General features: G+C 42.8%; 1 protein-coding gene across 1 annotated transcript in view; it reads right to left on the reverse strand.

Annotated features, from left to right (window-relative positions):
* The window catches only part of COL21A1 (collagen type XXI alpha 1 chain), a 118792-nt gene extending 104729 nt beyond the window's left edge, over window positions 1-14063 (reverse strand). Inside the window, exon 1 of the mRNA XM_075497291.1 lies at window positions 14006-14063. The gene's annotated coding sequence lies outside the window, so the exon portion shown is untranslated. The remainder of the gene's footprint in view (window positions 1-14005) is intronic.
* Between the last annotated feature and the right edge of the window lie 1163 nt (window positions 14064-15226).

Genomic DNA, 15226 nt, shown 5'->3' on the forward strand with positions numbered 1-15226 from the left:
CAGTGATCCCAAACAGTCATAAGCACTCACCACCCACACACCTCTTGGGTTTCCACCAGGGAACCAGAATAAATAAGGCACTTTTCTGCTCTCTTTTGAGCAATAATTACACATTATTTAGCATAAAAAGCATGCTACCTGAGACTACTCTGACAGATTATATCTTTTACAATATTATAGCCCATACAGTAAGTAGCTGAAGACTTTCCCATTCTGCCTCCTTCAAGCCATTCCACTTGCAACTTTTCTGTTCAAGAGAAGAGAGGAAACAGTTCTGCCCCTTGTTTCTTTTTTACATTAAGGGGCCTACAATTTGTTAATAATTCAGGAGTATCACATTTCTGAATCAGCCAACTTGACTTAAATTAGCAACAGGTGAATTAAATGGCCATTAGAGGTTAGAGCACTTTAGGCAACATTTTTTCTTTCAAAAGCACAGATGAATTTTTCCAAAGTAGTTCCCATATCTCGAAACATACAAAACATGTGTAACTTATTTTCCATAGAGTCCATTAAGAAATGTCTACTGTCACCAACGTAGGTTGCAAAAGAAAGAATAAAACAACATGGCAGACTTGCTAGGACCTATGACAAGTTGCTTACCTTGTATATTGATGGTATCAGACAGGCCTGAACAAAGCACAGGTCATGCTTTCTTTTATAAACAGGTGTATAACTTACCTTTCAAAGAAATCCCACAAATTAAAAAAGCAGATTTTATATTTTCATAAATTTTAATATGTGGTTTTCAAAAAAAGTGAAAGGAATACAATAAGTTATTATTCGTGCCAGAAATTTGACATTTCTAAAGATGCCAGATGCATTTTCAGGCATATTCCAGAGTTATTCAAGTTGAGATGGGCTTTTATGTTTCAATGTCAAACTGGTGCTCTTAGAAAAATGGGTAGATTTGGGGTTTGTTTGTTTGTTTGTTTTAAAAAGCTGAATTTATATACAAGAGAGAATTCTAATATATTCTGTGTTCCCAAAAACACAAAATCTTGAGCATCACTTACAGTGTTTCAGAGCAAACACAGTGTTTCCAGGGTTTATTCTGGCACTTGAAGCTAAGGATTATACAGCTGGACAGAAGCACCGTGCATGTAGTCTTAGTGACTTCATATAAAGAAGGCTTGTGGAGATAAATTAATCTGTTAAATGTCAGTTCCGATTTGTATTTCTTTCAGTAAATGAAAAGCCATAGTTTAAAAGCATTACTAGCACAGATTCTTCAGACCATGGTGTTCTGCAGCCTCCCTTTTGGGAGTGATCCTTTTTAATTATATCCAATCATTAACCTTCTGTAGGCATTCCTAAGAGTTTGACCGTTTATCACCAGAACGCAAAAGATGCTAGAGGTAATAATACCAGGTTTTTACATTTTTTACTCCAGTTAATTTTTAAATACTTGGTGCAGAGTAGTTACTTACAAAAGGAGGTGCTGCTAGTGCCTGTCATGGTACAAACCAAAACAGAATCACAGAATCACAGAATCACAGAATCTCCAGAAATCTCACAAAATCACAGAATCTCACAGAATCTCACAAAACCTCCAGATTCGTCAGAGTTCAGTGCCTTCATTTATGCTATGGAGCACCAACATAAATCATTTGGTTTATATTTGCTCTCCATGATGCACAACATGCATGTTCATTTCTAGAGTGTTATTAGAAAATATCTATTAGCTTTTAAATTGTGGGATTCAGAAACTGTCAAAAATATAGTAAGCCAGCAGCACGAACAACCATTAAACAAACATGGAACAAGAAAAAAAAGAGTTCTGTACCCAACTTATCCAACATATATCAATAAATAACTTGTGTTAGACAACATACACAAAAAGAGATCAAAATGGATCCAGATGAAGAGTTTCAAAACATATTCCCTTTTATGTGATGTTCCCTGCCTAGGAACTTTGCTTTATAGACAAAGTTTTAGTAGATGTAATTAACATGAATTAAAAAAGACAGGTTCAAAAATGCGTTAAAGCTTTATTTCTATATTTCAGTCCTCTACTAAGGTAAGAGGTAAGAATACAGCATGACTAATAGGTGTTGAAACCTCTGTACCAGAAGGCAACCTCCTGGTGGTGAAGGGTAGTCTGGAGTCAGGCACAGCCTTTGCTGGGCAAGTCTTGTCCACCGGTGCTACGGAGCATCACTGAGTGAGTGTCAGAGAGACCCTTCTTCAGCTCTGCTCAGAGACATCTTGAACAGGAAAATCCTAAAGAAGCTCCTGAGTGTGCTATTGCTCAAAGCAGTATGAACAATGCATTTGCGTGCTTTCATTTTGCAGCTTTGTTTTCTAATACAGCAACACACACACACAATGTTTGCCATTATCCTTGATTGATTAAATCAGACTTTTCACATAGCTTTCCTCTTTATCTCATTAAGAAGCATAATCTCTACCACAGTTGACACATACACATCTCACTTTGGTCCAGTGTAAACCACAAATGCTTCCTGAGTGATGCGGCTTGCTTTGGGAGGCCTACCACCCAAAACGAATCAGAGATTTCTAGCGTAGGTGAAGGACAGTTATGCCACAAGGATCACTTTAGAAACTGAAAACATGATACCTATATTTATGGCTCTCTGCAGTGCTGGCAAAAAAGGGCTTGAAACACACAATACCACCCATAGTTACACCATACCTCATAATTCTCCTATCCCATTCCACCTCTATCCAGAAGCTCACCATTTAAACATTTACCAGAAATGTAAGGTAAGTGGTTCAAACTGCTTCACACTGAGGAAGGAACTAAACCTTGGTCTTCTTTTCGGACTAATGCTCTAACCACATGACATAAAGAGTAAAAAATACTGCTTTTCATGGAGCTTGTTCCAAAAACATTTCATCAGGATCCACAGGTGAGACAGAGGAATTTCTACTTTGTAAATCTTTCTAGGAATCAGGCTTGTGCTAGGTACCTACTGTCCCACACAGTTCTAGGCATGCCTACCATTACACATCCAGGTGTGTAGGAATTTTTATTGACAGAAATGCAGGCATAATGACTTCAGTTACCCCTGGGGTTGAGCAGAAGCAAGAGTCTCTAATGGCATTTAAATGTCGGACCTAGGCATCTAAAGTAGAAGTTACAAACCAAAGTTCTCATGCCTTTGAGAAATGATATAATCAAGACTCATTTCTGTACCTGAGGGTAGCTCTTTCTAAGCCAGAACGTACTAGTAATGCAGAACGCAGATGCTCTGCAGTAGATTCTGCGCTTGGAAACAGAGATGCAAAATTTAACTTAGGTGCTGTTTGTTGAAACTGTATTCCCAGAAATCCTGATTTCAGTGGTGTCTCTTTCCTCAGGTTCATTCTTCCAGTTTTTCTGTGTTCCCATGTATCCCATGGAAACCTGAAAATCAAGTTTCTTTACTGTGATTTGGCAAATATCACTCATTTAACTTCAGCTGCATCACTATGCTCCTCACTGTCTGCCCACATGACAGACCAGTTTTTAGAAATTTGTAACCACTCACCCAAAGCACTTCACTGGTTTCAGTTCTATACAGATTTTGATGGTCCATTCATTAATGGTTCATTCATTAGCACAAGCCAATAGTCATATTACCTGACAGAACTGAACAGAATTTAATACTAATGGAGAGATGGACAAATTCCTTTTCAGTAAAGTTCAATGTATTTTTATATAGTAAAGTACATTATAGTCTACATTCTATGAAGTATAAAAAATATGTAAACTATAAAATAAAAATGTAAAATAAATATAGCATTTACCTGCAAGTTGTAAAACTAGCACCTGTGGGTTTAAACAAAACCAATCATTGTACAGACACAGCGTCACTCCTTCAACTTAAAATGACTGGGTAGACTGCTGTTTCCACTCAAAAAAAAAGCCCAAAATAAATTAATAGTGATCTCAGTGGTTCATAAAATCTGCACCTGGACTGTAATTTGTTGCATTCAGGCCTAAATAAACACAGCATTGTCTGTAGGACTGGGCCTCCAAACAAAACAAGTCAGGAAGTCATCAAAATAAATAAGCATATACATTCAAGTATAGCTTGAAATTTTAAATAACGGCTATTCTATTTCCAGTTACAGAATGATATGCCATGCTTTAACCTCCACCTAACATTGCTTTTCATGTGAGAGAAACAACCACAATTCAAGAAGTATTCTTTGAAATTCTATCCTCCCAATTTTGATACTATATTTATAAAATACAAAACTACTGAAATACTGAATACTTTGAGAATACTAACTTAATATGTTCAGGCACATTTTATAGAAGCTATATTTGCCAGTGCAACAATAGTGGTATTTGCAGGTACTTTAAGACCACAATAGTTATATAAGTGGTCTGTGAATTCCAGATACTCCACACAATAAGCTAATTCATTTCATATGTTTATTTACCACTTCAGAATGTCTTTGTATAAAAATGTCATCTCCTTCAAAAAAAAGTCTCATCGGAGGAATCTCTGGGGTATAGTATCAACATCCAAAGACGGTGTGTATAATATCTTATACTGTTCTCTTACATAAACTGTAAGAACTTGATCCACTGTTTAACTAAAATGGATTTTCTTGCTTCAAAGCCTTATTCCAAGATGTGTGATTATATTCTCTGTTCCTATATGGGTTGTATAATTCATCAGAATTCACAATCAATTTCCAAGTAACAGAATTTAGCTATAATTTAGCCATGATAACTAGCAGCTACGTCATAATCCATAAGCATTGCTTTACATTTTAGATCTTTAAAATCAAATGCTGTCACGTATGTTTTGGAATGAACTTGTTAAAGATGAACTCTATATCTAGATACATGGTTATTGATGCTCAGATAGTATTAAAGGTGAAAAAAGCACAGACACAAACACAGAAAGTCAATTCTTTTTCAGTCATATTATAAAACATGCTTTCATGACAACGAAAATAGATTTAAAATATCAACCAGTAAAAATGTATAAGCAAAAGAGACCAGAAAATAACCACTTCAGGAAAAAGGCGGCAAAATGTCTATGTCACAGAAGACAATAGGATTATTTCATAATAATTATGACTGTTTTCCATGGTATCAAAAATATTCTCTGCATCTTGGCCTATTCATTTTCAGGAGAGAAAGGCTGCCTCCTGTTTATTCAAACAAGAACATAGGTTAATGATTTAAAGTGATTATGTATTTACTTCACGTGTCAATCATCTGTGCTCAAGTTCTAATTTGGTGTTAGTGCAGCAGAGTTTTCAGGATGAAAACACTGTATAAAAGAATTTTCATAATCACTTTGACTTCTGAGCAAGATTTCATTGCCTGCAGTTGCCCAACTTTCCAAAGGCATCCTATAAATAATTCTGCAGGAGCAGAAGACATATATTACCCCGGCTCTAAAAATCAGATAGAGTGAACCAGGAAACAGATCCAAAACTGCATGTGGTCAAGTCTTGAGGAGCAGAGAGAATCAGGTCTTCTGCAAAGCACCGAAACTTTTACAAAGGAAATGTCTAAAAGTTTTGCTCTGTATTGGACAGCTCCACGATGGTTTTGTTGAATGCCTTTTTCTTGCTACTGTCAGGTACCACCAAGCCATGACCTACTGACTACCTATAGTGAGTACTTATAAGTAGGTATACTTATGCATACACAAAGAAGAAATTCTTCTGTGCTAGAAACACCTCTTCTGAGGGCAGATACCTTATTTAAACCCAGACTGGGAAAGAAAACAAGAGATAAAACAAATGGAATGCCTTTACTCTTTAGGAAATAAAAATTGAGCTTTTTTCTTGGTACTGCTTGGCTTCCTCGAAGACAACTATGTGCTTCTGAAAATTAGGTGCAGCTGTCCTCTTTTTTGAGTTCCTTAATGAAATCCTCTGCATCCTGGCTTTCCTCCCCTTTTTGGCAAAAGTTGTCAATGTTCGTTTCAGCTGGGTCATGAGCACACCATGAGCATGTGGGCCTCTTTGCACAGCAAATGGACTTAATCACAGGGGCATACAATTACATTCCTTTCTCTTCATTGCAAATTCATCAGGGAATAACAAACATAAAACTCCATTGTCTAGGACCTTAAAAAAAATCACTGTTATTCCTATTCAGCAAATCTGTCTCCCCTTCCCCACCCCTCATTCTTTTCCATAGTAGTAAAAAAGCAAAACACTCCTTTATCACTTTATCTTCTATTATACTGCAAGAGTATATCTTTCACAGTTTAATGTATTGCCAGCATTTAGATACATTTTATCATCAGTGATTTCTCATGATTTGTGCAATTCTACATAGGACCTGAAGGATTCTCAATTTTGCTTTTCAGGGATAGGAAGAATCTCATCCAGGTCTCTTAATTGCCATTATTTCCCCGTTCTTCTTTTTCTCTCAACTTCCAGCTAGAGCTATTCAAAAAGCCATTTAATTTATTTGGTTGGTTTGCTTAGGGTTGCCATTTGATCCTCACTTTCTCTGCAAGTGACAGAGTTTATGAAGGACAAAGAAGACTTCTTTTCAGTAGGTGAAAGTTTCAGTTTCCTTTCAGTAAGTAAGATAATTAGGGGGTTTGTCTCTGAAAATTGCCCTCGACATACTAACACCTTTTATTTTTGCATTTCCACCTGAAGTTTCCTTTGTTTTAAGTTGTCACGAAGTAAAGGGCTCCACTCTTTACATAGCTCCAATGTTCTTGGCTGTACTTCTCCCCACTGTTCTATCTCATGAGTTGATGGTGAATCTCACGGTATATCTCAAAAGTTCTCTCACTTTCGCCCACCCAGTTCTGCTCCCTCCTAATTAATTAAACCCTCCTAATTAAACCTTTTAAACAAAATGCAGTAACTAGGCAGATACCATTCCACTGGGAAAAGGAGGGCACACAGTTCCTTACCAAGACACTGACATTCAGTTCGGCTTATATTCTGCTAGGAGTGATCTACTTTATCTTTCAGTCCTGTGCTATCAAGGCCAAGATTTTAAGAGCTGGAGATTCCCGTGTCCACCTCCCATAAGCAATCAATCCTCTGACTAAATGGAAGGTCAGTATTACATAACTTCCCCCTGAGTTTCTGACTTGGGCATAAAGTCTAATCTCAGAGAGCCACTTCCCACCGAGTGCTTTTTTGTTTTGACACATTTCCCACTGCTGAGAAAGGAATGAATTCACGACCCTAACAGTCCAGCAACAGCCCACTCCTGCTTCTTCTATCTTCAAGTCATATTCTGCATAATTCACCCACCCAAAGTTATGGCACAGATGTGCCTGCCTCCTCTTCTCCACATAGGACACTGCAGCTACGCTTACAGTGTTTATTTTTTTCCTCTGCCTTTTTATTTAACTGGGAATATTATTCTATCTTCTCTACTTGCAATGAGTAAAGGGGAAATAGTAGGAAACCAGGGTCAGATCCCAAGTGCAAATAAGTAGGAACATGCTGATCTGGTCAAAGAGAGCTGCAATTAAAGGAAGAGACATTTATTTAAACAGCCTTGCTTAGATCTCTGTCTAATGGAGTCTGTCTGGGCCAAAGCTCCAAGAGAGCCACCCAGGAGATCCCAGATGGTTAAAAGACTAAGAAGAAGAAATTATTACATTTGGAGACGCTGAAGGCAGTAGGTACTTTTCTAATTGCACCTATAATTTGAACCTTTTAAGTGTCTGTTATCAGGAAAAGATAACAGACACTTCATACATCTTCTCTCAAACATATGCATTACTCTGATAGTCTAGAAAGCTCATCATGGGACCGTGTGGTCCCTCTCTGGCAGCTCCCCTGCTAGTTTGGCAAAAGTTTACACAGTTTTGCATGCTTTAGTGAAGCAAGGGTTATACCACAAGATTTTAAACTGAACTCAATAATCTGGTATTTTAATAAATTGTCCTGTTGATACAACTATGTAATGTTACCTTGACCTCCCCACATAAGATACTACAAGCTGTTGTGGAATTAGGGAACTCATAAGGGGGTGAGAATTGGAATTACCTCCTGAGATCAAAAGAAGCACAACATACTCTTGACAACAAAGACTTCCCAAGTGTCTGTTAAAGGCTGAGCCTAGATGTATTCCTGCTGTTATACCAACTGCAGTGCTCTTCTCTTATGTATCTTCAAATCACCTTATTTGGGCTCATTTTTCTATGCTGCAACAGTTTTGACTAAAAAGAAAACTTTTGGAAATCATTAACTCTACTTAATGAAGAAAGTACAGATTGTTATAAAATATTTTGGAAAATACAAGCTGGCATGCTTTAAAAATTGTTGGCTTAATCTCAAACTAGAGCTCAGGCATTTTTTTTCCACTTTGTGTTGATGCAGGATATAAATGAGTTCAGGCAAGTTAGAACACGTTTTATCATCACCAGGGCTCTGAAGATTTACACAAAAGAAAGTGGAAAAGAATTGACAGTTTGGATAATGCAAATCAATATTGTACATTTGATAAGTTGGACTAAATACAAAAAAATACAGAGCTTTGGGTAGAGTAAATGGTGTTTAAAAAATACAAAAATGTTCTGAGCTAACCAAATATCAGTGTTAATGTACACTCCAACCACAGAAGTTGGGACACTCTTCATTCCAACAACTCAATTTCTCCCTTTCAAAGACAGCTTGGATAAAGACACTTTTCTAGCATGTTCCACAGATAAAATCTTTTCAAAAATCCTACAAGTTTTGCCACATCAGCAAATATACAGCATGCTAGAGCTGCTTCAGCCGTGGATATGCCATGTCCAGACAGACACATTTAGAGCCCTCCCAGATAATCTTAACTTCCCAATTAAAACATACAACAACCACTTCTTTGCTCAAGGTCTTTTACACCCACACACAAACCTGCACACTCATAAGCAAGTAGTCCACTTCTACCACCAGATTTTACCTATGCCAAAGAAGATGGGGATGGCAGAGCTACATCCCAAACTGTTGATTAGTACCTCCTTACACAGTACTTCTGCCACCACCTCTAAGGACAGAGATGAGTGTACAGCAGGACCTGCCATACCCCTCTGCTGTACATCTCTCTCACATCACGCAGGACTGCAAGAGAAGCAAACCTTGCTTTCCAAGGTCACTGAAGTGCTGTCTTCAGCTCTGCACAGACCCCTTATCTCTCTTCATACCTCCCTTTATCACCTTCCCAACAGCCAGAACAAGCAACACTGAGACCCTTAGCCTTTTTCCCAAAGCCTGGGAGGGGAAGAAGAGTTGGCAGGGGCCAATGAAGAGGGAAAAGAAACTGTTAGCTTGAGAAAAAATGGATGGCTGCAGAGGTGATAAGAGGCAGCCTGAACATGGGACAGTGGAGAAGACAATGAGGAGAGCTGGTCTGGATGAAAAGTGTGAGGGAATAAGAGAGATGCTGCTGCCACAAAGCTCCCCCAAACCCTCCCTGTCCTAAAAATGCCCTGAGCCCCTCATACCTCTGTCCCCGTGTCAGTTCCCAGAAGACCCCCGGCCCTAGCCCCACAGCCAAAGGCAGGTGGCCCTTACAGGCACTTCTCAACCCCTCCTGCCCCAGAAGAGCTGCAACTGATCCCAGCCCCTCCTTGTCTTCCCCCCGCAATCTCCAGAACCCACTCATTTTGCCACATCAGTATTTATTTCTGTCTACACTGCTAAGAAGCCTCCAGCCTCTCTTTGTTATTAGTTCAGCGTCTCATGCCTCAAACCAGAGCTTCAGAGCAAGCTACTGGAACTAATCATGGGAGAGAGAAAAATCTTGGAATATAAAAGTCTGAATTATGAAGAGGCCTTAAAGTACTAATATACAAGGCAGAAATTCATATTTCCTATGGGCTAATGCAGTACTCTTTTAACAGGCTTACTTTGAGCTGACAGAGAATTCAAGGAAAAATTTAAATCTCTCACTGGCATGAATGATAGTTTTATTTTTCACCACATCAAGTTCAAACAAACTTCCCTGCAATTTTTGCATGTTCTTAGTTATAGAGAATGTGTCTCATCCCAGTGCCTGTGTGTTTTACTTAGAACAGCTATTAACTTCTCACTATTTAAATCCTGTTTTATTACAGCATAAAACACACTGATAAAAAGATCAATTACTCAATCCAACATTGAAACGATATAAATCACACCAAATTCCAAAAGGTTGACATGTATTTACTTTGTACTCTTATTTCCATTCATAATATTATTCAGTATGATCAACACTGCTCATCTCCCTGGTTTCTGTCTGCTGTTAATCACGAATAGTGTGCCTGACATCTACCCTGGAAGGCTAAATCAATCAGCATCGCGTTAAAACAATGTCTGTGCAGATTAATGGTAACTTAGAAAAGTTTCTTTTGTAAGTCTCACAGTACCCCAGTACCATGGAAACTAGAGAGAGGAAAAAAGCCTCTCAAGCCATTTTGTCTATGCCCCCATGGGTCTAAGTTTTCTTCTACCATATATTGCTTTTTTCCACGGCCGGTCCAGTTCTAAATGAAGTAACACAGAAGCCTTGCAGGGCTCAGCCTATTTTCATGGGCAAAAGCAGGGAAGAAATGCCAAGCCTTGATTATTATATTTTTTATTTAACAAAGCAATACGTATTGCCATGGTGTAGCAACCTCCTTAACAATTTTCTGCTTACCCCTAAATTTTACTCCAGACTAGTAGAATTGGCTAATTACACTCAGACCCCGGCTGACGGAGCCAGGTCCCATGCGGAGATCCGTGCGCGGTCACCGCTGGTGCTCCAGGAGGTGCACTGGGTTCTCCTGGCAGAGGATGCACAGAGGGCATCAAACCCTACGCTCCTACACGCTCCAGCACAGGCAAGCCAAGGACGTGCTGCAGAAGGACGGGGTGCTGAACCACACATCTCTATTGCAAAAAACTCTTCTAGAGACCTTGCTGTTTTGTGTAACTGAGGGAGACAAACTCTCCAGCAATCTCTTTGTGACTGTCACCCTCGGACAGATGGCAAAGTTTGCCTCCCAGTCTCTGTAGGCTCACCCTTCCTAAAGCCCACGTCTTCGGATACTTCAGATACCCACTACTGTGCTAATGGGCAGATTTCACACATTTTCAACACAAAATTTGGATCAGTGACGCTCTGAAATTTGTCAGGGCCCTCACGGCACTAACAGGCCTTTAGTGGCCTCTTCCCACAGCCCAGGACCCCATTTCAGCCCCCCAGGGCCATCAGCCCCTGCCCCAGCAATGCCACAGCAGGGCCGGTCTCCAGCTCCCCGCAGCCCTGCCCTGCCCAGCCACGGGCCCCACCAAGCCGGGCCTACCCATGGGCCCACATCCCAGCCAGGCCTCGGCCTGTCCCCAGAGAGGTGCCCGATGGGGCTGGGGCTGCCCCGGTGCCCCCGGCTGCCCTGCTCGGGGCTGGGGCGGTGGAACGGGCCCTGGCTGCCAGGCCCTGCCCTGACAGACCCTCCCATGGGGAGCACCCGCCGCTGTGCCCTGACAAAATGCGTCCTTTCACATGATTCAGAGAAACTCCAACAGCGTACAGGGCAACAAACTGACATCAGAAGAACTAAATGCAAGACAAGGCATTTAATAAGGTGCATTTTGATTTCTTCAAGCACTCTAGACTGCCGTGCTGCCGCGGGTGTGATGGGAAGCAAGGGAAGCAGCAGAGGAGGAAAGAACAGAGGACGCCGCATGAACAGCATGTCTTCAGCGGCGTTACTGGGCTCAGCTCTCGTCATGACATCTCAAAGAAGAGAAAAAAGGCAGAAACAAAGACATCTTAATAATACAAATGACTAAGAGCATTAAAAAGGCCTGTCTTATAAAGAGACACTGGAAAGATTGAATCAGCTTTATTCAATGCCTCTCTAAAGAACACAGGGACACGAAATAATAACAAATCACCTTGCTTAATCCAGTAGGACATTCAAAGTATGTTTAAGAACTGAACTATAATGCAAGTAATTTCAAAGATGATGATCACAGCCAAGGTAGAGATAAACTAAACCAAAGGAGTTAAGTTTTGCCTCATGGACTGCCTGAGACACACCTGTGCTACTGAGGACCTGGAGAGAGCAATGCGATACAGTTTACAGAACTGTACTTTGAAACTGAGCTCAAATCTCCTAACATTTACCAATAAGCCAATTTACTGGTTGTGATGGTGCCAAACCAAGATGTGATGTTCTTCAGCAGATCATCCACCACTGCTCTTAGACTTCACCTGTAAATGCAGTTAGAGCAGAAGGAAGAAGAATCACAAAATCTAGTATAAAAGTTAGGTATGTGAGTGAAATATTATAAATGGATTACTGAGCCGTGTTTACCTTACAAAGCTGCCTCTTTGATATGCATGATCATCACCAAGAGTGTGAGTTCACAGGCTGGCCTCCTGGTAGCCTCTGCACCCCGCAAGCCTGTAAGGGACCTGGAGAGATCATGTATCGTCTCTCCCAACCGGAAGGCATGGTCACCCTTGCCTTAAGAATTTCTGGTAAATGTTTGTTAGATCTGATCTTAAAAAGCTCCAGTAAAGAAGATTCCACACCCTACCTGGACAATCCAATGCTCAATTACCTGTACAATTAGACAGCACTTTCCCTACCATTTCACCTAATCTCTCCTGCTGCAGTTCAGCATGCTGGTTCTTGTTACATCTCCACTGGATGTGGAGAACAGTTTATTTCCCACCACTCTGCAGCAACCAATTACACATATGAAGATTGTTATCACATCTCTCATCAGTCTTTGCTTCCCTAGACTGTAAAATACCAGTTCTTCCACTATTTTCTCATAGGTTATGTTTTCTAGATCTCTGATCACCTTTGCTACTCATCTCCTGCCTAACTGGTGGAACTGTGGTGTCCAAAATCCCATACAGTACTGATACCAGGCACAGACCCCGAAGTCACAACTACCATGAGATGCCATGGTATCTCACCTGCAACACTCCTGCTATGCATCCCAGAATGATGTTTGTCTTGACTTTTTTATTTAAATATCTACACACACATATAAAAACCATGTGTGGCTTTGTTACTGATTGCTGTAACTCCTCAATCCTTCTCTTGCAGAACCTGCGCTTTGCCAGTTCACCTGACCTTGTACTTACACATCACATTTTGCACATATCTTTAACATGCTGTATCCTATCAGAGTCTTCATGCTGAAAACCAAATTTCCTAAGGGAAATACTTAGCACAGTTTTCACAGTTCATCAAATAAATATTCTGTGCCCATTCTGTAGTTCAGTATTATGTATTTGAATAAATATTTGAGAGACATATAATAAGTGTTCCCACAATCAAGAAGGTTTGGGGAAAACTCCCACGTAAGTTTACTAAGTAAATCTAATAAACCCACAAGGCTTTCTCAGGTGCCTGAAAGCTGGAAGATTCTCAGGATCAACCAGTGGACTGGTCTTCCAGCCTGGGAAATCCTTGCATCGGAGACCAGATCCTTCCCGCACAGTAAGTACATCTAAGCATTACCCAACTGAATAGTGGTAATCAGAAGTGGCCCACAGAGCAGATTTTTCTTTCCAGGTACGGAAACAAGGATAATTGCAGTTACTACGCACCCTTCTACTCCATTTACGTAACGTCTGAACTCCCATGCCACGAACTATCAAAGAAGTTAAAGCGCACGTACACGAAGTCAGGAACTCGTTTCACCCCTGGTGCGAGCGTAAAGCAGACTGCTGCATGGCACACACGCGTATGACGCGATACAAATTATTTCATCTCGCGCCAACAACCTGAGCGAGGATTTTAAGCTCGCACAATCTGCCTGCACGCACCGCAGTCACGCTGCCAAACCACACCAGTGACACAGTCCACTTCCAGCTCCCCGTTAAAAAGGAGGCACAAGTTTCCTTATCTCAGCCCCGCGGCTTTCTGCCGCACACCGTCCCCACGCCGCGGCTCCCGCGGGGGCAGCCCGCCTGCGGGGCGGGGGCCCCGCCGCCCCGACGGCTGCACCTGCCTGCCCCCCGCCCCCGGCTGCCCCTCCGGCCGCGCCGCCCGACGAGGGGAGCCCCGCGGCGGTGAGGCGCCCGCAGGGAGCTCGCCTCTCCCCCCGCTGCCCCCGGGGAGCCCCCGCTGACCTGCAGGCAGCCGCACGCCCTCCCGCCGCCAGCCGCGCCGCCCCACCTGCCGCAGGCATCCGCTCGCTGCCGCCCGGCTCTGCCCCACGCTCGGCGGCGGCGGCCCCGGCCCCGCGCCGCCCGCGGGAGCCCGCCCCGCCGGCAGCACCGCCCCCCGCCCGCCTCCCCGCGGCGGCTGCCCCCCGCCCGGCCCCGCGGCCTGGCACGGCCCCGGCTCGGCCGCTGGCCAGCGCGGAACCCGCGCCGAGCCCGCCGCTTTGCCGCCTCCCTCCCGCACCCCTATGCAGCCCTGCCCCCGCAATGCGCGCCCCTCGCCATCCCACCCGGCCCCCGGTAAGGGGTCGGACAGGCTTTCCCCGGTCTGGAAGAGCATCCCGACCCCGGGCTGCATCTGGGATTAGCAAGTTGTTTGATACAAGAGGGGCAGGCCGGTAGTTTGAAGGAACTTGGTGATGACGCACCTCTCATTTCAGAAGTACGTGGTTTGGGGACCTTACTGCAAGATGAGATACGATTTGGCCACGCACCTCAGTGCTCCTGTTGCACGTGTGGTTTCACACTTCTGAAGTGAAGCTGTCCCACAAACCTCCAGTAATCACCACACAACCCTTTCAGCCGTGGTACCAGCACCCGTACCAGAGCTCGGGTGCAGAAGCCCCTTTTCTGTCCATGCAAAACTAGTGGCACTTGTTGCCCAATTGCCTCCCTTCCGCCTCACCGCTGGGGACAACACACGCTGCAAGGTGTTGTGACGGAGGAATAGATCTAACCCTGCAGCTGCAAAGGCAATGCCCAGATGGACACCTTGAATACATTCCTGCCCATCTTCCAGCACTTCTTTTTCCAGGTGAAGGGACAGGATGACTTTTGCGAGCCCTGGCCTCAGTGACTGCTGCGTCCAGGAGACAGGCTGGTGGGAACGCTTTGCCTTTGGGAAGTGGATGACCAGCCACAGTGAGCGCATGACTTTCATATGTGGAGAGGTGCTACCAAAGCCAGGAGCTGGTGTCCTTCACTGCCTTTACACAAAGTTCAAGAAGCCCCACACTTGAGAGAGGTGTGGCAAGCCTGGCACAGGCAAAGCAGTATTTAAGACCTCTGGGGCCATTCCTTAATTGTTCTTTATTCACAGGTTCTACCTAGGTGATGTTCCTCATGTCTCCCCCTACATGTCCATGAAGGTCCTGGAGGAACCTCAGAGCTGTGCCACATGGGCCCTGT

This window comes from Mycteria americana, chromosome 3 (assembly GCF_035582795.1).
Source record: "Mycteria americana isolate JAX WOST 10 ecotype Jacksonville Zoo and Gardens chromosome 3, USCA_MyAme_1.0, whole genome shotgun sequence".
NCBI lineage: Eukaryota > Metazoa > Chordata > Aves > Ciconiiformes > Ciconiidae > Mycteria > Mycteria americana.